Source organism: Ambystoma mexicanum, chromosome 4p (genome assembly GCF_040938575.1).
Source record: "Ambystoma mexicanum isolate Mex_15411 chromosome 4p, UKY_AmexF1_1, whole genome shotgun sequence".
Classification (NCBI taxonomy): Eukaryota; Metazoa; Chordata; class Amphibia; order Caudata; family Ambystomatidae; genus Ambystoma; species Ambystoma mexicanum.
Window position 1 is genome coordinate 843251476 of NC_090927.1, and position 15000 is coordinate 843266475.

General features: G+C 47.7%; 35 non-coding genes and 18 pseudogenes across 35 annotated transcripts; all 53 read right to left on the reverse strand.

The window, feature by feature from the left end:
* Nucleotides 1-130: 130 nt before the first annotated feature.
* Nucleotides 131-239, reverse strand: LOC138456409 (5S ribosomal RNA; annotated as a pseudogene).
* Nucleotides 240-345: 106 nt separating this feature from the next.
* On the reverse strand, nucleotides 346-454 carry LOC138456364 (5S ribosomal RNA; annotated as a pseudogene).
* Nucleotides 455-560: 106 nt separating this feature from the next.
* LOC138455445 (5S ribosomal RNA) lies at nucleotides 561-679 on the reverse strand (annotated as a pseudogene).
* A 107-nt stretch (nucleotides 680-786) lies between these two features.
* LOC138465220 (5S ribosomal RNA) lies at nucleotides 787-905 on the reverse strand. Its single transcript, XR_011267795.1, has one exon. It is a non-coding gene; the product is annotated as a 5S ribosomal RNA (ribosomal RNA).
* Nucleotides 906-1011: 106 nt separating this feature from the next.
* Nucleotides 1012-1130, reverse strand: LOC138461699 (5S ribosomal RNA). The gene has a single exon (XR_011264306.1). It is a non-coding gene; the product is annotated as a 5S ribosomal RNA (ribosomal RNA).
* Nucleotides 1131-1593: 463 nt separating this feature from the next.
* LOC138459399 (5S ribosomal RNA) lies at nucleotides 1594-1702 on the reverse strand (annotated as a pseudogene).
* Nucleotides 1703-1808: 106 nt separating this feature from the next.
* Nucleotides 1809-1927, reverse strand: LOC138462777 (5S ribosomal RNA). The gene has a single exon (XR_011265367.1). It is a non-coding gene; the product is annotated as a 5S ribosomal RNA (ribosomal RNA).
* Nucleotides 1928-2035: 108 nt separating this feature from the next.
* LOC138455241 (5S ribosomal RNA) lies at nucleotides 2036-2153 on the reverse strand. The gene has a single exon (XR_011261882.1). It is a non-coding gene; the product is annotated as a 5S ribosomal RNA (ribosomal RNA).
* Nucleotides 2154-2259: 106 nt separating this feature from the next.
* Nucleotides 2260-2378, reverse strand: LOC138455325 (5S ribosomal RNA). Its single transcript, XR_011261961.1, has one exon. It is a non-coding gene; the product is annotated as a 5S ribosomal RNA (ribosomal RNA).
* A 107-nt stretch (nucleotides 2379-2485) lies between these two features.
* On the reverse strand, nucleotides 2486-2604 carry LOC138455514 (5S ribosomal RNA; annotated as a pseudogene).
* Nucleotides 2605-2710: 106 nt separating this feature from the next.
* On the reverse strand, nucleotides 2711-2828 carry LOC138456338 (5S ribosomal RNA; annotated as a pseudogene).
* Nucleotides 2829-2934: 106 nt separating this feature from the next.
* LOC138455326 (5S ribosomal RNA) lies at nucleotides 2935-3053 on the reverse strand. The gene has a single exon (XR_011261962.1). It is a non-coding gene; the product is annotated as a 5S ribosomal RNA (ribosomal RNA).
* A 107-nt stretch (nucleotides 3054-3160) lies between these two features.
* On the reverse strand, nucleotides 3161-3279 carry LOC138455515 (5S ribosomal RNA; annotated as a pseudogene).
* A 106-nt stretch (nucleotides 3280-3385) lies between these two features.
* Nucleotides 3386-3504, reverse strand: LOC138455131 (5S ribosomal RNA). The gene has a single exon (XR_011261773.1). It is a non-coding gene; the product is annotated as a 5S ribosomal RNA (ribosomal RNA).
* A 107-nt stretch (nucleotides 3505-3611) lies between these two features.
* Nucleotides 3612-3730, reverse strand: LOC138453858 (5S ribosomal RNA). Its single transcript, XR_011260560.1, has one exon. It is a non-coding gene; the product is annotated as a 5S ribosomal RNA (ribosomal RNA).
* Nucleotides 3731-3836: 106 nt separating this feature from the next.
* LOC138463865 (5S ribosomal RNA) lies at nucleotides 3837-3955 on the reverse strand. The gene has a single exon (XR_011266449.1). It is a non-coding gene; the product is annotated as a 5S ribosomal RNA (ribosomal RNA).
* Nucleotides 3956-4408: 453 nt separating this feature from the next.
* Nucleotides 4409-4527, reverse strand: LOC138462722 (5S ribosomal RNA). Its single transcript, XR_011265317.1, has one exon. It is a non-coding gene; the product is annotated as a 5S ribosomal RNA (ribosomal RNA).
* A 107-nt stretch (nucleotides 4528-4634) lies between these two features.
* Nucleotides 4635-4753, reverse strand: LOC138454250 (5S ribosomal RNA). Its single transcript, XR_011260935.1, has one exon. It is a non-coding gene; the product is annotated as a 5S ribosomal RNA (ribosomal RNA).
* Nucleotides 4754-4859: 106 nt separating this feature from the next.
* LOC138462934 (5S ribosomal RNA) lies at nucleotides 4860-4978 on the reverse strand. The gene has a single exon (XR_011265522.1). It is a non-coding gene; the product is annotated as a 5S ribosomal RNA (ribosomal RNA).
* A 453-nt stretch (nucleotides 4979-5431) lies between these two features.
* Nucleotides 5432-5550, reverse strand: LOC138459632 (5S ribosomal RNA; annotated as a pseudogene).
* A 106-nt stretch (nucleotides 5551-5656) lies between these two features.
* LOC138455355 (5S ribosomal RNA) lies at nucleotides 5657-5775 on the reverse strand (annotated as a pseudogene).
* A 106-nt stretch (nucleotides 5776-5881) lies between these two features.
* LOC138455499 (5S ribosomal RNA) lies at nucleotides 5882-6000 on the reverse strand (annotated as a pseudogene).
* Nucleotides 6001-6107: 107 nt separating this feature from the next.
* On the reverse strand, nucleotides 6108-6226 carry LOC138453900 (5S ribosomal RNA). Its single transcript, XR_011260600.1, has one exon. It is a non-coding gene; the product is annotated as a 5S ribosomal RNA (ribosomal RNA).
* Nucleotides 6227-6332: 106 nt separating this feature from the next.
* On the reverse strand, nucleotides 6333-6451 carry LOC138456372 (5S ribosomal RNA; annotated as a pseudogene).
* Nucleotides 6452-6914: 463 nt separating this feature from the next.
* Nucleotides 6915-7023, reverse strand: LOC138458110 (5S ribosomal RNA; annotated as a pseudogene).
* A 106-nt stretch (nucleotides 7024-7129) lies between these two features.
* On the reverse strand, nucleotides 7130-7248 carry LOC138460981 (5S ribosomal RNA). Its single transcript, XR_011263630.1, has one exon. It is a non-coding gene; the product is annotated as a 5S ribosomal RNA (ribosomal RNA).
* Nucleotides 7249-7355: 107 nt separating this feature from the next.
* On the reverse strand, nucleotides 7356-7474 carry LOC138461926 (5S ribosomal RNA). Its single transcript, XR_011264532.1, has one exon. It is a non-coding gene; the product is annotated as a 5S ribosomal RNA (ribosomal RNA).
* Nucleotides 7475-7581: 107 nt separating this feature from the next.
* Nucleotides 7582-7700, reverse strand: LOC138455006 (5S ribosomal RNA). Its single transcript, XR_011261654.1, has one exon. It is a non-coding gene; the product is annotated as a 5S ribosomal RNA (ribosomal RNA).
* A 106-nt stretch (nucleotides 7701-7806) lies between these two features.
* Nucleotides 7807-7925, reverse strand: LOC138455273 (5S ribosomal RNA). Its single transcript, XR_011261911.1, has one exon. It is a non-coding gene; the product is annotated as a 5S ribosomal RNA (ribosomal RNA).
* Nucleotides 7926-8377: 452 nt separating this feature from the next.
* On the reverse strand, nucleotides 8378-8486 carry LOC138458388 (5S ribosomal RNA; annotated as a pseudogene).
* A 106-nt stretch (nucleotides 8487-8592) lies between these two features.
* LOC138460982 (5S ribosomal RNA) lies at nucleotides 8593-8711 on the reverse strand. The gene has a single exon (XR_011263631.1). It is a non-coding gene; the product is annotated as a 5S ribosomal RNA (ribosomal RNA).
* Nucleotides 8712-8817: 106 nt separating this feature from the next.
* LOC138458314 (5S ribosomal RNA) lies at nucleotides 8818-8926 on the reverse strand (annotated as a pseudogene).
* A 107-nt stretch (nucleotides 8927-9033) lies between these two features.
* Nucleotides 9034-9152, reverse strand: LOC138462827 (5S ribosomal RNA). Its single transcript, XR_011265415.1, has one exon. It is a non-coding gene; the product is annotated as a 5S ribosomal RNA (ribosomal RNA).
* A 106-nt stretch (nucleotides 9153-9258) lies between these two features.
* On the reverse strand, nucleotides 9259-9377 carry LOC138464612 (5S ribosomal RNA). Its single transcript, XR_011267190.1, has one exon. It is a non-coding gene; the product is annotated as a 5S ribosomal RNA (ribosomal RNA).
* Nucleotides 9378-9484: 107 nt separating this feature from the next.
* LOC138465221 (5S ribosomal RNA) lies at nucleotides 9485-9603 on the reverse strand. The gene has a single exon (XR_011267796.1). It is a non-coding gene; the product is annotated as a 5S ribosomal RNA (ribosomal RNA).
* A 106-nt stretch (nucleotides 9604-9709) lies between these two features.
* Nucleotides 9710-9828, reverse strand: LOC138461700 (5S ribosomal RNA). The gene has a single exon (XR_011264307.1). It is a non-coding gene; the product is annotated as a 5S ribosomal RNA (ribosomal RNA).
* A 463-nt stretch (nucleotides 9829-10291) lies between these two features.
* LOC138458111 (5S ribosomal RNA) lies at nucleotides 10292-10400 on the reverse strand (annotated as a pseudogene).
* Nucleotides 10401-10506: 106 nt separating this feature from the next.
* Nucleotides 10507-10625, reverse strand: LOC138460983 (5S ribosomal RNA). The gene has a single exon (XR_011263632.1). It is a non-coding gene; the product is annotated as a 5S ribosomal RNA (ribosomal RNA).
* A 107-nt stretch (nucleotides 10626-10732) lies between these two features.
* Nucleotides 10733-10851, reverse strand: LOC138461927 (5S ribosomal RNA). The gene has a single exon (XR_011264533.1). It is a non-coding gene; the product is annotated as a 5S ribosomal RNA (ribosomal RNA).
* A 107-nt stretch (nucleotides 10852-10958) lies between these two features.
* On the reverse strand, nucleotides 10959-11077 carry LOC138455007 (5S ribosomal RNA). Its single transcript, XR_011261655.1, has one exon. It is a non-coding gene; the product is annotated as a 5S ribosomal RNA (ribosomal RNA).
* A 106-nt stretch (nucleotides 11078-11183) lies between these two features.
* Nucleotides 11184-11302, reverse strand: LOC138455274 (5S ribosomal RNA). Its single transcript, XR_011261912.1, has one exon. It is a non-coding gene; the product is annotated as a 5S ribosomal RNA (ribosomal RNA).
* A 452-nt stretch (nucleotides 11303-11754) lies between these two features.
* On the reverse strand, nucleotides 11755-11863 carry LOC138458389 (5S ribosomal RNA; annotated as a pseudogene).
* Nucleotides 11864-11969: 106 nt separating this feature from the next.
* On the reverse strand, nucleotides 11970-12088 carry LOC138460984 (5S ribosomal RNA). Its single transcript, XR_011263633.1, has one exon. It is a non-coding gene; the product is annotated as a 5S ribosomal RNA (ribosomal RNA).
* A 106-nt stretch (nucleotides 12089-12194) lies between these two features.
* Nucleotides 12195-12303, reverse strand: LOC138458315 (5S ribosomal RNA; annotated as a pseudogene).
* Nucleotides 12304-12410: 107 nt separating this feature from the next.
* On the reverse strand, nucleotides 12411-12529 carry LOC138462828 (5S ribosomal RNA). Its single transcript, XR_011265416.1, has one exon. It is a non-coding gene; the product is annotated as a 5S ribosomal RNA (ribosomal RNA).
* A 106-nt stretch (nucleotides 12530-12635) lies between these two features.
* Nucleotides 12636-12754, reverse strand: LOC138464613 (5S ribosomal RNA). The gene has a single exon (XR_011267191.1). It is a non-coding gene; the product is annotated as a 5S ribosomal RNA (ribosomal RNA).
* A 107-nt stretch (nucleotides 12755-12861) lies between these two features.
* Nucleotides 12862-12980, reverse strand: LOC138465222 (5S ribosomal RNA). The gene has a single exon (XR_011267797.1). It is a non-coding gene; the product is annotated as a 5S ribosomal RNA (ribosomal RNA).
* A 106-nt stretch (nucleotides 12981-13086) lies between these two features.
* LOC138461702 (5S ribosomal RNA) lies at nucleotides 13087-13205 on the reverse strand. Its single transcript, XR_011264308.1, has one exon. It is a non-coding gene; the product is annotated as a 5S ribosomal RNA (ribosomal RNA).
* A 463-nt stretch (nucleotides 13206-13668) lies between these two features.
* On the reverse strand, nucleotides 13669-13777 carry LOC138458112 (5S ribosomal RNA; annotated as a pseudogene).
* Nucleotides 13778-13883: 106 nt separating this feature from the next.
* On the reverse strand, nucleotides 13884-14002 carry LOC138460987 (5S ribosomal RNA). Its single transcript, XR_011263635.1, has one exon. It is a non-coding gene; the product is annotated as a 5S ribosomal RNA (ribosomal RNA).
* Nucleotides 14003-14109: 107 nt separating this feature from the next.
* On the reverse strand, nucleotides 14110-14228 carry LOC138461929 (5S ribosomal RNA). The gene has a single exon (XR_011264535.1). It is a non-coding gene; the product is annotated as a 5S ribosomal RNA (ribosomal RNA).
* A 107-nt stretch (nucleotides 14229-14335) lies between these two features.
* On the reverse strand, nucleotides 14336-14454 carry LOC138455008 (5S ribosomal RNA). The gene has a single exon (XR_011261656.1). It is a non-coding gene; the product is annotated as a 5S ribosomal RNA (ribosomal RNA).
* Nucleotides 14455-14560: 106 nt separating this feature from the next.
* On the reverse strand, nucleotides 14561-14679 carry LOC138455275 (5S ribosomal RNA). Its single transcript, XR_011261913.1, has one exon. It is a non-coding gene; the product is annotated as a 5S ribosomal RNA (ribosomal RNA).
* Between the last annotated feature and the right edge of the window lie 321 nt (nucleotides 14680-15000).

A 15000-nucleotide genomic window follows, 5' to 3' on the forward strand; every position in this document is an offset into this window, starting at 1 on the left:
AAGGTAGCTCCAGCCCTCATGATGTTGTCCAACATTTCCGCTATAAAACGGGATACAATTATTTTGGAAACATACCAAATTTGAAAAATAATTGAGAAGTTGCGCAATTACTAATCATGGAGCACAAAAAAGCCTACAGCACCTGGTATTCCCAGGCAGTCTCCTATCCAGGTACTAACTAGGCCCGACCCTGCTTAGCTTCCGAGATCGGGCGCATTCAGTGTGGTGTGGCCGTAGGCTCTGGGCCTAGTGAGTTTTGTACTTTTAAGCATCTAGTCGGCTAGACCTTGCAGTTTTGAAAGGCAATTGAGAAATGGCTCACTTCCTGAACTTGGAGCACAAAAAAGCCTACAGCACCTGGTATTCCCAGGCGGTCTCCCATCCAGGTACTAACTAGGCCCGACACTGCTTAGTTTCCGAGATCGGGCGCATTCAGTGTGGTGTGGCCGTAGGCTCTGGGCCTAGTGAGTTTTGTACTTTTAAGCATCTAGTCGGCTAGACCTTGCAGTTTTGAAAGGCAATTGAGAAATGGCTCACTTCCTGAACTTGGAGCACAAAAAAGCCTACAGCAGCTGGTATTCCCACGCGGTCTCCCATCCAGGTACTAACGAGGCCCGACACTGCTTAGCTTCCAAGATCAGACGAGATCGGGCGCATTCAGTGTGGTGTGGCCGTAGGCTCTGGGCCTTGTGAGTTTTGTACTTTTAAGCATCTAGTCAGCTAGACCTTGCAGTTTTGAAAGGCAATTGAGAAATGGCTCACTTACTGAACTTGGAGTACAAAAAAAGCCTACAGCACCTGGTATTCCCAGGCGGTCTCCCATCCAGGTACTAACTAGGCCCGACACTGCTTAGCTTCTGAGATCAGATGAGATCGGGCGCATTTAGTGTGGTGTGGCCGTAGGCTCTGGGCCTAGTGAGTTTTGTACTTTTAAGCATCTAGTCGGCTAGACCGTGCAGTTTTGAAAGGCAATTGAGAAAGGGCTCACTTCCTGAACTTGGAGCACAAAAAAGCCTACAGCACCTGGTATTCCCAGGCGGTCTCCCATCCAGGTACTAACTAGGCCTAACACCGCTTAACTTCCGAGATCAGACGAGATCGGGTGCATTCAGTGTGGTGTGGCCGTAGGCTCTAGGAATGCTAAGAATATTACTCTTATGCATTTGCATTTAGTAAGCTAAGCCATGCAGCCACTTGCAACATGATACCACGCTCATCGCTCGATCAGGCTCGATCAGGCGAGATATATAAGACTGGTGGGCCCATTCAGGACTCCTATGTCTGGTAGGATAACTTTAATTCATCCATCCTGTGTCTGTTGCAGGGAGGTGGAGAGAACAATCAACACAATAATGGTTTTCTTTCATGCCTCTTGAAGGACTCAATATTCTCTGTACTGCATTACATGTGAAAGTCGATTTATTACCCATGAACACACTACCTGTATGCTAATTCTATGTAAAAAGGTAGCTCCAGCCCTCATGATGTTGTCCAACATTTCCGCTATAAAACAGGATACAATTATTTTGGAAACATACCAAATTTGAAAAATAATTGAGAAGTTGCGCAATTACTAATCATGGAGCACAAAAAAGCCTACAGCACCTGGTATTCCCAGGCGGTCTCCCATCCAGGTACTAACGAGGCCTGACTCTGCTTAGCTTCTGAGATCGGGCGCATTCAGTGTGGTGTGGCCGTAGGCTCTGGGCCTAGTGAGTTTTGTACTTTTAAGCATCTAGTCGGCTAGACCTTGCAGTTTTGAAAGGCAATTGAGAAATGGCTCACTTCCTGAACTTGGAGCACAAAAAAGCCTACAGCACCTGGTATTCCCAGGCGGTCTCCCATCCAGGTACTAACTAGGCCCGACACTGCTTATCTTCCGAGATCAGACGAGATCGGGCGCAATCAGTGTGGTGTGGCCGTAGGCTCTTGTCCTAGTGAGTTTTGTACTTTTAAGCATCTAGTCGGCTAGACCTTGCAGTTTTGAAAGGCAATTGAGAAATGGCTCACTTCCTGAACTTGGGAGCACAAAAAAAGCCTACAGCACCTGGTATTCCCAGGCAGTCTCCCATCCAGGTACTAACTAGGCCCGACACTGCTTAGCTTCCGAGATCAGACGAGATCGGCGCAATCAGTGTGGTGTGGCCGTAGGCTCTGGGCCTAGTGAGTTTTGTACTTTTAAGCACCTAGTCAGCTAGACCTTGCAGTTTTGAAAGGGAATTGAGAAATGGCTCACTTCCTGAACTTGGAGCACAAAAAAGCCTACAGCACCTGGTATTCCCAGGCAGTCTCCCATCCAGGTACTAACGAGGCACGACACTGCTTAGCTTCCGAGATCAAACGAGATCGGGCGCATTCAGTGTGGTGTGGCCGTAGGCTCTGGGCCTTGTGAGTTTTGTACTTTTAAGCATCTAGTCGGCTAGACCTTGCAGTTTTGAAAGGCAATTGAGAAATGGCTCACTTCCTGAACTTGGAGTACAAAAAAAGCCTACAGCACCTGGTATTCCCAGGCTGTCTCCCATCCAGGTACTAACTAAGCCCGACACTGCTTAGCTTCTGAGATCAGACGAGATCGGGCGCATTCAGTGTGGTGTGGCTGTAGGCTCTGGGCCTGGTGAGTTTTGTACTTTTAAGCATCTAGTCGGCTAGACCTTGCAGTTTTGAAAGGCAATTGAGAAATGGCTCACTTCCTGAACTTGGAGCACAAAAAAGCCTACAGCACCTGGTATTCCCAGGCAGTCTCCCATCCAGGTACTAACGAGGCACGACACTGCTTAGCTTCCGAGATCAGACGAGATCGGCGCAATCAGTGTGGTGTGGCCGTAGGCTCTGGGCCTAGTGAGTTTTGTACTTTTAAGCACCTAGTCAGCTAGACCTTGCAGTTTTGAAAGGCAATTGAGAAATGGCTCACTTCCTGAACTTGGAGCACAAAAAAGCCTACAGCACCTGGTATTCCCAGGCAGTCTCCCATCCAGGTACTAACGAGGCACGACACTGCTTAGCTTCCGAGATCAAACGAGATCGGGCGCATTCAGTGTGGTGTGGCCGTAGGCTCTGGGCCTTGTGAGTTTTGTACTTTTAAGCATCTAGTCGGCTAGACCTTGCAGTTTTGAAAGGCAATTGAGAAATGGCTCACTTCCTGAACTTGGAGTACAAAAAAAGCCTACAGCACCTGGTATTCCCAGGCTGTCTCCCATCCAGGTACTAACTAAGCCCGACACTGCTTAGCTTCTGAGATCAGACGAGATCGGGCGCATTCAGTGTGGTGTGGCTGTAGGCTCTGGGCCTGGTGAGTTTTGTACTTTTAAGCATCTAGTCGGCTAGACCTTGCAGTTTTGAAAGGCAATTGAGAAAGGGCTCACTTCCTGAACTTGGAGCACAAAAAAGCCTACAGCACCTGGTATTCCCAGGCTGTCTCCCATCCAGGTACTAACTAGGCCTGACACTGCTTAACTTCCGAGATCAGACGAGATCGGGCGCAATCAGTGTGGTGTGGCCGTAGGCTCTGGGCCTGGTGAGTTTTGTACTTTTAAGCATCTAGTCAGCTAGACCTTGCAGTTTTGAAAGGCAATTGAGAAATGGCTCACTTCCTGAACTTGGAGCACAAAAAAAGCCTACAGCACCTGGTATTCCCACGCGGTCTCCCATCCAGGTACTAACGAGGCCCGACACTGCTTAGCTTCCGAGATCAGACGAGATCGGGCGCATTTAGTGTGGTGTGGCCGTAGGCTCTGGGCCTAGTGAGTTTTGTACTTTTAAGCATCTAGTCGGCTAGACCTTGCAGTTTTGAAAGGCAATTGAGAAAGGGCTCACTTCCTGAACTTGGAGCACAAAAAAGCCTACAGCACCTGGTATTCCCAGGTGGTCTCCCATCCAGGTACTAACTAGGCCTAACACTGCTTAACTTCCAAGATCAGACGAGATCGGGTGCATTCAGTGTGGTGTGGCCATAGGCTCTAGGAATGCTAAGAATATTACTCTTATGCATTTGCATTTAGTAAGCTAAGCCATGCAGCCACTTGCAACATGATACCACGCTCATCGCTCGATCAGGCCAGATATATAAGACTGGTGGGCCCATTCAGGACTCCTATGTCTGGTAGGATAACTTTAATTCATGCATCCTGTGTCTGTTGCAGGGAGGTGGAGAGAACAATCAACACAATAATGGTTTTCTTTCATGCCTCTTGAAGGACTCAATATTCTCTGTACTGCATTACATGTGAAAGTCGATTTATTACCCATGAACACACTACCTGTATGCTAATTCTATGTAAAAAGGTAGCTCCAGCCCTCATGATGTTGTCCAACATTTCCGCTATAAAACGGGATACAATTATTTTGGAAACATACCAAATTTGAAAAACATTTGAGAAGTTGCGCAATTACTAATCATGGAGCACAAAAAAGCCTACAGCACCTGGTATTCCCACGCGGTCTCCCATCCAGGTACTAACGAGGCCCGACACTGCTTAGCTTCCGAGATCAGACGAGATCGGGCGCATTCAGTGTGGTGTGGCCGTAGGCTCTGGGCCTTGTGAGTTTTGTACTTTTAAGCATCTAGTCGGCTAGACCTTGCAGTTTTGAAAGGCAATTGAGAAATGGCTCACTTCCTGAACTTGGAGTACAAAAAAAGCCTACAGCACCTGGTATTCCCAGGCGGTCTCCCATCCAGGTACTAACTAGGCCCGACACTGCTTAGCTTCTGAGATCAGACGAGATCGGGCGCATTTAGTGTGGTGTGGCCGTAGGCTCTGGGCCTAGTGAGTTTTGTACTTTTAAGCATCTAGTCGGCTAGACCTTGCAGTTTTGAAAGGCAATTGAGAAAGGGCTCACTTCCTGAACTTGGAGCACAAAAAAACCTACAGCACCTGGTATTCCCAGGAGGTCTCCCATCCAGGTACTAACTAGGCCTAACACTGCTTAACTTCCGAGATCGGACGAGATCAGGTGCATTCAGTGTGGTGTGGCCGTAGGCTCTAGGAATGCTAAGAATATTACTCTTATGCATTTGCATTTAGTAAGCTAAGCCATGCAGCCACTTGCAACATGATACCACGCTCATCGCTCGATCAGGCGAGATATATAAGACTGGTGGGCCCATTCAGGACTCCTATGTCTGGTAGGATAACTTTAATTCATGCATCCTGTGTCTGTTGCAGGGAGGTGGAGAGAACAATCAACACAATAATGGTTTTCTTTCATGCCTCTTGAAGGACTCAATATTCTCTGTACTGCATTACATGTGAAAGTCGATTTATTACCCATGAACACACTACCTGTATGCTAATTCTATGTAAAAAGGTAGCTCCAGCCCTCATGATGTTGTCCAACATTTCCGCTATAAAACGGGATACAATTATTTTGGAAACATACCAAATTTGAAAAACAGTTGAGAAGTTGCGCAATTACTAATCATGGAGCACAAAATAGCCCACAGCACCTGGTATTGCCAGGCAGTATCCCATCCAGGTACTAACTAGGCCTGACATTGCGTAGCTTCCGAGATCAGACGAGATTGGGCGCATTCAGTGTGGTGTGGCCGTAGGCTCTGGTACTAGTGAGTTTTGTACTTTTAAGCATCTAGTCGGCTAGACGTTGCAGTTTTGAAACGCAATTGAGAAATGGCTCACTTCCTGAACTTGGAGTACAAAAAAGCCTACAGCACCTGGTATTCCCAGGCGGTCTCCCACCCAGGTACTAACTAGGCCCGACACTGCTTAGCTTCCGAGATCAGACGAGATCGGGCGCAGTCAGTGTGGTGTGGGGGTAGGCTCTGGGCCTAGTGAGTTTTGTACTTTTAAGCATCTAGTCAGCTAGACCTTGCAGTTTTGAAAGGCAATTGAGAAATGGCTCACTTCCTGAACTTGGAGCACAAAAAAGCCTACAGCACCTGGTATTCCCAGGCGGTCTCCCATCCAGGTACTAACGAGGCACGACACTGCTTAGCTTCCGAGATCAGACGAGATTGGGCGCATTCAGTGTGGTGTGGCCGTAGGCTCTGGGCCTTGTGAGTTTTGTACTTTTAAGCATCTAGTCGGCTAGACCTTGCAGTTTTGAAAGGCAATTGAGAAATGGCTCACTTCCTGAACTTGGAGTACAAAAAAAGCCTACAGCACCTGGTATTCCCAGGCGGTCTCCCATCCAGGTACTAACTAGGCCCGACACTGCTTAGCTTCTGAGATCAGACGAGATCGGGCGCATTCAGTGTGGTGTGGCCGTAGGTTCTGGGCCTAGTGAGTTTTGTACTTTTAAGCATCTAGTCGGCTAGACCTTGCAGTTTTGAAAGGCAATTGAGAAAGGGCTCACTTCCTGAACTTGGAGCACAAAAAAGCCTACAGCATCTGGTATTCCCAGGCTTTCTCCCATCCAGGTACTAACTAGGCCTGACACCGCTTAACTTCCGAGATCAGACGAGATCGGGTGCATTCAGTGTGGTGTGGCCGTAGGCTCTAGGAATGCTAAGAATATTACTCTTATGCATTTGCATTTAGTAAGCTAAGCCATGCAGCCACTTGCAACATGATACCACGCTCATCGCTCGATCAGGCTCGATCAGGCGAGATATATAAGACTGGTGGGCCCATTCAGGACTCCTATGTCTGGTAGGATAACTTTAATTCATCCATCCTGTGTCTGTTGCAGGGAGGTGGAGAGAACAATCAACACAATAATGGTTTTCTTTCATGCCTCTTGAAGGACTCAATATTCTCTGTACTGCATTACATGTGAAAGTCGATTTATTACCCATGAACACACTACCTGTATGCTAATTCTATGTAAAAAGGTAGCTCCAGCCCTCATGATGTTGTCCAACATTTCCGCTATAAAACGGGATACAATTATTTTGGAAACATACCAAATTTGAAAAATAATTGAGAAGTTGCGCAATTACTAATCATGGAGCACAAAAAAGCCTACAGCACCTGGTATTCCCAGGCAGTCTCCCATCCAGGTACTAACTAGGCCCGACCCTGCTTAGCTTCCGAGATCGGGCGCATTCAGTGTGGTGTGGCCGTAGTCTCTGGGCCTAGTGAGTTTTGTACTTTTAAGCATCTAGTCGGCTAGACCTTGCAGTTTTGAAAGGTAATTGAGAAATGGCTCACTTCCTGAACTTGGAGCACAAAAAAGCCTACAGCACCTGGTATTCCCAGGCGGTCTCCCATCCAGGTACTAACTAGGCCCGACACTGCTTAGCTTCCGAGATCAGACGAGATCGGGCGCAATCAGTGTGGTGTGGCCGTAGGCTCTGGGCCTTGTGAGTTTTGTACTTTTAAGCATCTAGTCGGCTAGACCTTGCAGTTTTGAAAGGCAATTGAGAAATGGCTCACTTCCTGAACTTGGAGTACAAAAAAAGCCTACAGCACCTGGTATTCCCAGGCGGTCTCCCATCCAGGTACTAACGAGGCCCGACACTGCTTAGCTTCCGAGATCAGACGAGATCGGGCGCATTCAGTGTGGTGTGGCCGTAGGCTCTGGCCCTTGTGAGTTTTGTACTTTTAAGCATCCAGTCGGCTAGACCTTGCAGTTTTGAAAGGCAATTGAGAAATGGCTCACTTCCTGAACTTGGAGTACAAAAAAAGCCTACAGCACCTGGTATTCCCAGGCGGTCTCCCATCCAGGTACTAACTAGGCCCGACACTGCTTAGCTTCTGAGATCAGACGAGAACGGGCGCATTCAGTGTGGTGTGGCCATAGGCTCTGGGCCTAGTGAGTTTTGTACTTTTATGCATCTAGTCGGCTAGACCTTGCAGTTTTGAAAGGCAATTGAGAAAGGGCTCACTTCCTGAACTTGGAGCACAACAAAGCCTACAGCACCTGGTATTCCCAGGCAGACTCCCATCCAGGTACTAACTAGGCCTGACACTGCTTAACTTCCGAGATCAGACTAGATCGGGTGCATTCAGTGTGGTGTGGCCGTAGGCTCTAGGAATGCTAAGAATATTACTCTTATGCATTTGCATTTAGTAAGCTAAGCCATGCAGCCACTTGCAACATGATACCACACTCATCGCTCGATCAGGCGAGATATATAAGACTGGTGGGCCCATTCAGGACTCCTATGTCTGGTAGGATAACTTTAATTCATCCATCCTGTGTCTGTTGCAGGGAGGTGGAGAGAACAATCAACACAATAATGGTTTTCTTTCATGCCTCTTGAAGGACTCAATATTCTCTGTACTGCATTATATGTGAAAGTCGATTTATTACCCATGAACACCTACCTGTATGCTAATTCTATGTAAAAAGGTAGCTCCAGCCCTCATGATGTTGTCCAACATTTCCGCTATAAAACGGGATACAATTATTTTGGAAACATACCAAATTTGAAAAATAATTGAGAAGTTGCGCAATTACTAATCATGGAGCACAAAAAAGCCTACAGCACCTGGTATTCCCAGGCAGTCTCCCATCCAGGTACTAACTAGGCCTGACCCTGCTTAGCTTCCGAGATCGGGCGCATTCAGTGTGGTGTGGCCGTAGGCTCTGGGCCTAGTGAGTTTTGTACTTTTAAGGATCTAGTCGGCTAGACCTTGCAGTTTTGAAAGGCAATTGAGAAATGGCTCACTTCCTGAACTTGGAGCACAAAAAAGCCTACAGCACCTGGTATTCCCAGGCGGTCTCCCATCCAGGTACTAACTAGGCCCGACACTGCTTAGCTTCCGAGATCAGACGAGATCGGGCGCAATCAGTGTGGTGTGGCCGTAGGCTCTGGGCCTAGTGAGTTTTGTACTTTTAAGCATCTAGTCAGCTAGACCTTGCAGTTTTGAAAGGCAATTGAGAAATGGCTCACTTCCTGAACTTGGAGCACAAAAAAGCCTACAGCACCTGGTATTCCCAGGCGGTCTCCCATCCAGGTACTAACGAGGCCCGACCCTGCTTAGCTTCTGAGATCGGGCGCATTCAGTGTGGTGTGGCCGTAGGCTCTGGGCCTAGTGAGTTTTGTACTTTTAAGCATCTAGTCGGCTAGACCTTGCAGTTTTGAAAGGCAATTGAGAAATGGCTCACTTCCTGAACTTGGAGCACAAAAAAAGCCTACAGCACCTGGTATTCCCAGGCGGTCTCCCATCCAGGTACTAACTAGGCCCAACACTGCTTAGCTTCCAAGATCAGACGAGATCGGGCGCAATCAGTGTGGTGTGGCCGTAGGCTCTGGGCCTAGTGAGTTTTGTACTTTTAAGCATCTAGTCAGCTAGACCTTGCAGTTTTGAAAGGCAATTGAGAAATGGCTCACTTCCTGAACTTGGAGCACAAAAAAGCCTACAGCACCTGGTATTCCCACGCGGTCTCCCATCCAGGTACTAACAAGGCCCGACACTGCTTAGCTTCCAAGATCAGACGAGATCGGGCGCATTCAGTGTGGTGTGGCCGTAGGCTCTGGGCCTTGTGAGTTTTGTACTTTTAAGCATCTAGTCAGCTAGACCTTGCAGTTTTGAAAGGCAATTGAGAAATGGCTCACTTCCTGAACTTGGAGTACAAAAAAAGCCTACAGCACCTGGTATTCCCAGGCGGTCTCCCATCCAGGTACTAACTAGGCCCGACACTGCTTAGCTTCTGAGATCAGATGAGATCGGGCGCATTTAGTGTGGTGTGGCCGTAGGCTCTGGGCCTAGTGAGTTTTGTACTTTTAAGCATCTAGTCGGCTAGACCTTGCAGTTTTGAAAGGCAATTGAGAAAGGGCTCACTTCCTGAACTTGGAGCACAAAAAAGCCTACAGCACCTGGTATTCCCAGGCGGTCTCCCATCCAGGTACTAACTAGGCCTAACACCGCTTAACTTCCGAGATCAGACGAGATCGGGTGCATTCAGTGTGGTGTGGCCGTAGGCTCTAGGAATGCTAAGAATATTACTCTTATGCATTTGCATTTAGTAAGCTAAGCCATGCAGCCACTTGCAACATGATACCACGCTCATCGCTCGATCAGGCTCGATCAGGCGAGATATATAAGACTGGTGGGCCCATTCAGGACTCCTATGTCTGGTAGGATAACTTTAATTCATCCATCCTGTGTCTGTTGCAGGGAGGTGGAGAGAACAATCAACACAATAATGGTTTTCTTTCATGCCTCTTGAAGGACTCAATATTCTCTGTACTGCATTACATGTGAAAGTCGATTTATTACCCATGAACACACTACCTGTATGCTAATTCTATGTAAAAAGGTAGCTCCAGCCCTCATGATGTTGTCCAACATTTCCGCTATAAAACGGGATACAATTATTTTGGAAACATACCAAATTTGAAAAATAATTGAGAAGTTGCGCAATTACTAATCATGGAGCACAAAAAAGCCTACAGCACCTGGTATTCCCAGGCAGTCTCCCATCCAGGTACTAACTAGGCCCGACCCTGCTTAGCTTCCGAGATCGGGCGCATTCAGTGTGGTGTGGCCGTAGTCTCTGGGCCTAGTGAGTTTTGTACTTTTAAGCATCTAGTCGGCTAGACCTTGCAGTTTTGAAAGGCAATTGAGAAATGGCTCACTTCCTGAACTTGGAGCACAAAAAAGCCTACAGCACCTGGTATTCCCAGGCGGTCTCCCATCCAGGTACTAACTAGGCCCGACACTGCTTAGCTTCCGAGATCAGACGAGATCGGGCGCAATCAGTGTGGTGTGGCCGTAGGCTCTGGGCCTTGTGAGTTTTGTACTTTTAAGCATCTAGTCGGCTAGACCTTGCAGTTTTGAAAGGCAATTGAGAAATGGCTCACTTCCTGAACTTGGAGTACAAAAAAAGCCTACAGCACCTGGTATTCCCAGGCGGTCTCCCATCCAGGTACTAACGAGGCCCGACACTGCTTAGCTTCCGAGATCAGACGAGATCGGGCGCATTCAGTGTGGTGTGGCCGTAGGCTCTGGCCCTTGTGAGTTTTGTACTTTTAAGCATCCAGTCGGCTAGACCTTGCAGTTTTGAAAGGCAATTGAGAAATGGCTCACTTCCTGAACTTGGAGTACAAAAAAAGCCTACAGCACCTGGTATTCCCAGGCGGTCTCCCATCCAGGTACTAACTAGGCCCGACACTGCTTAGCTTCTGAGATCAGACGAGAACGGGCGCATTCAGTGTGGTGTGGCCATAGGCTCTGGGCCTAGTGAGTTTTGTACTTTTATGCATCTAGTCGGCTAGACCTTGCAGTTTTGAAAGGCAATTGAGAAAGGGCTCACTTCCTGAACTTGGAGCACAACAAAGCCTACAGCACCTGGTATTCCCAGGCAGACTCCCATCCAGGTACTAACTAGGCCTGACACTGCTTAACTTCCGAGATCAGACTAGATCGGGTGCATTCAGTGTGGTGTGGCCGTAGGCTCTAGGAATGCTAAGAATATTACTCTTATGCATTTGCATTTAGTAAGCTAAGCCATGCAGCCACTTGCAACATGATACCACACTCATCGCTCGATCAGGCGAGATATATAAGACTGGTGGGCCCATTCAGGACTCCTATGTCTGGTAGGATAACTTTAATTCATCCATCCTGTGTCTGTTGCAGGGAGGTGGAGAGAACAATCAACACAATAATGGTTTTCTTTCATGCCTCTTGAAGGACTCAATATTCTCTGTACTGCATTATATGTGAAAGTCGATTTATTACCCATGAACACCTACCTGTATGCTAATTCTATGTAAAAAGGTAGCTCCAGCCCTCATGATGTTGTCCAACATTTCCGCTATAAAACGGGATACAATTATTTTGGAAACATACCAAATTTGAAAAATAATTGAGAAGTTGCGCAATTACTAATCATGGAGCACAAAAAAGCCTACAGCACCTGGTATTCCCAGGCAGTCTCCCATCCAGGTACTAACTAGGCCTGACCCTGCTTAGCTTCCGAGATCGGGCGCATTCAGTGTGGTGTGGCCGTAGGCTCTGGGCCTAGTGAGTTTTGTACTTTTAAGGATCTAGTCGGCTAGACCTTGCAGTTTTGAAAGGCAATTGAGAAATGGCTCACTTCCTGAACTTGGAGCACAAAAAAGCCTACAGCACCTGGTATTCCCAGGCGGTCTCCCATCCAGGTACTAACTAGGCCCGACACTGCTTAGCTTCCGAGATCAGACGAGATCGGGCGCAATCAGTGTGGTGTGGCCGTAGGCTCTGGGCCTAGTGAGTTTTGTACTTTTAAGCATCTAGTCAGCTAGACCTTGCAGTTTTGAAAGGCAATTGAGAAATGGCTCACTTCCTGAACTTGGAGCACAAAAAAGCCTACAGCACCTGGTATTCCCAGGCGGTCTCCCATCCAGGTACTAACGAGGCCCGACCCTGCTTAGCTTCTGAGATCGGGCGCATTCAGTGTGGTGTGGCCGTAGGCTCTGGGCCTAGTGAGTTTTGTACTTTTAAGCATCTAGTCGGCTAGACCTTGCAGTTTTGAAAGGCAATTGAGAAATGGCTCACTTCCTGAACTTGGAGCACAAAAAAAGCCTACAGCACCTGGTATTCCCAGGCGGTCTCCCATCCAGGTACTAACTAGGCCCAACACTGCTTAGCTTCCAAGATCAGACGAGATCGGGCGCAATCAGTGTGGTGTGGCCGTAGGCTCTGGGCCTAGTGAGTTTTGTACTTTTAAGCATCTAGTCAGCTAGACCTTGCAGTTTTGAAAGGCAATTGAGAAATGGCTCACTTCCTGAACTTGGAGCACAAAAAAGCCTACAGCACCTGGTATTCCCACGCGGTCTCCCATCCAGGTACTAACAAGGCCCGACACTGCTTAGCTTCCAAGATCAGACGAGATCGGGCGCATTCAGTGTGGTGTGGCCGTAGGCTCTGGGCCTTGTGAGTTTTGTACTTTTAAGCATCTAGTCAGCTAGACCTTGCAGTTTTGAAAGGCAATTGAGAAATGGCTCACTTCCTGAACTTGGAGTACAAAAAAAGCCTACAGCACCTGGTATTCCCAGGCGGTCTCCCATCCAGGTACTAACTAGGCCCGACACTGCTTAGCTTCTGAGATCAGATGAGATCGGGCGCATTTAGTGTGGTGTGGCCGTAGGCTCTGGGCCTAGTGAGTTTTGTACTTTTAAGCATCTAGTCGGCTAGACCTTGCAGTTTTGAAAGGCAATTGAGAAAGGGCTCACTTCCTGAACTTGGAGCACAAAAAAGCCTACAGCACCTGGTATTCCCAGGCGGTCTCCCATCCAGGTACTAACTAGGCCTAACACCGCTTAACTTCCGAGATCAGACGAGATCGGGTGCATTCAGTGTGGTGTGGCCGTAGGCTCTAGGAATGCTAAGAATATTACTCTTATGCATTTGCATTTAGTAAGCTAAGCCATGCAGCCACTTGCAACATGATACCACGCTCATCGCTCGATCAGGCTCGATCAGGCGAGATATATAAGACTGGTGGGCCCATTCAGGACTCCTATGTCTGGTAGGATAACTTTAATTCATCCATCCTGTGTCTGTTGCAGGGAGGTGGAGAGAACAATCAACACAATAATGGTTTTCTTTCATGCCTCTTGAAGGACTCAATATTCTCTGTACTGCATTACATGTGAAAGTCGATTTATTACCCATGAACACACTACCTGTATGCTAATTCTATGTAAAAAGGTAGCTCCAGCCCTCATGATGTTGTCCAACATTTCCGCTATAAAACGGGATACAATTATTTTGGAAACATACCAAATTTGAAAAATAATTGAGAAGTTGCGCAATTACTAATCATGGAGCACAAAAAAGCCTACAGCACCTGGTATTCCCAGGCAGTCTCCCATCCAGGTACTAACTAGGCCCGACCCTGCTTAGCTTCCGAGATCGGGCGCATTCAGTGTGGTGTGGCCGTAGTCTCTGGGCCTAGTGAGTTTTGTACTTTTAAGCATCTAGTCGGCTAGACCTTGCAGTTTTGAAAGGCAATTGAGAAATGGCTCACTTCCTGAACTTGGAGCACAAAAAAGCCTACAGCACCTGGTATTCCCAGGCGGTCTCCCATCCAGGTACTAACTAGGCCCGACACTGCTTAGCTTCCGAGATCAGACGAGATCGGGCGCAATCAGTGTGGTGTGGCCGTAGGCTCTGGGCCTTGTGAGTTTTGTACTTTTAAGCATCTAGTCGGCTAGACCTTGCAGTTTTGAAAGGCAATTGAGAAATGGCTCACTTCCTGAACTTGGAGTACAAAAAAAGCCTACAGCACCTGGTATTCCCAGGCGGTCTCCCATCCAGGTACTAACGAGGCCCGACACTGCTTAGCTTCCGAGATCAGACGAGATCGGGCGCATTCAGTGTGGTGTGGCCGTAGGCTCTGGCCCTTGTGAGTTTTGTACTTTTAAGCATCCAGTCGGCTAGACCTTGCAGTTTTGAAAGGCAATTGAGAAATGGCTCACTTCCTGAACTTGGAGTACAAAAAAAGCCTACAGCACCTGGTATTCCCAGGCGGTCTCCCATCCAGGTACTAACTAGGCCCGACACTGCTTAGCTTCTGAGATCAGACGAGAACGGGCGCATTCAGTGTGGTGTGGCCATAGGCTCTGGGCCTAGTGAGTTTTGTACTTTTATGCATCTAGTCGGCTAGACCTTGCAGTTTTGAAAGGCAATTGAGAAAGGGCTCACTTCCTGAACTTGGAGCACAACAAAGCCTACAGCACCTGGTATTCCCAGGCAGACTCCCATCCAGGTACTAACTAGGCCTGACACTGCTTAACTTCCGAGATCAGACTAGATCGGGTGCATTCAGTGTGGTGTGGCCGTAGGCTCTAGGAATGCTAAGACTATTACTCTTATGCATTTGCATTTAGTAAGCTAAGCCATGCAGCCACTTGCAACATGATACCACACTCATCGCTCGATCAGGCGAGATATATAAGACTGGTGGGCCCATTCAGGACTCCTATGTCTGGTAGGATAACTTTAATTCATCCATCCTGTGTCTGTTGCAGGGAGGTGGAGAGAACAATCAACACAATAATGGTTTTCTTTCATGCCTCTTGAAGGACTCAATATTCTCTGTACTGCATTACATGTGAAAGTCGATTTATTACCCATGAACACCTACCTGTATGCTAATTCTATGTAA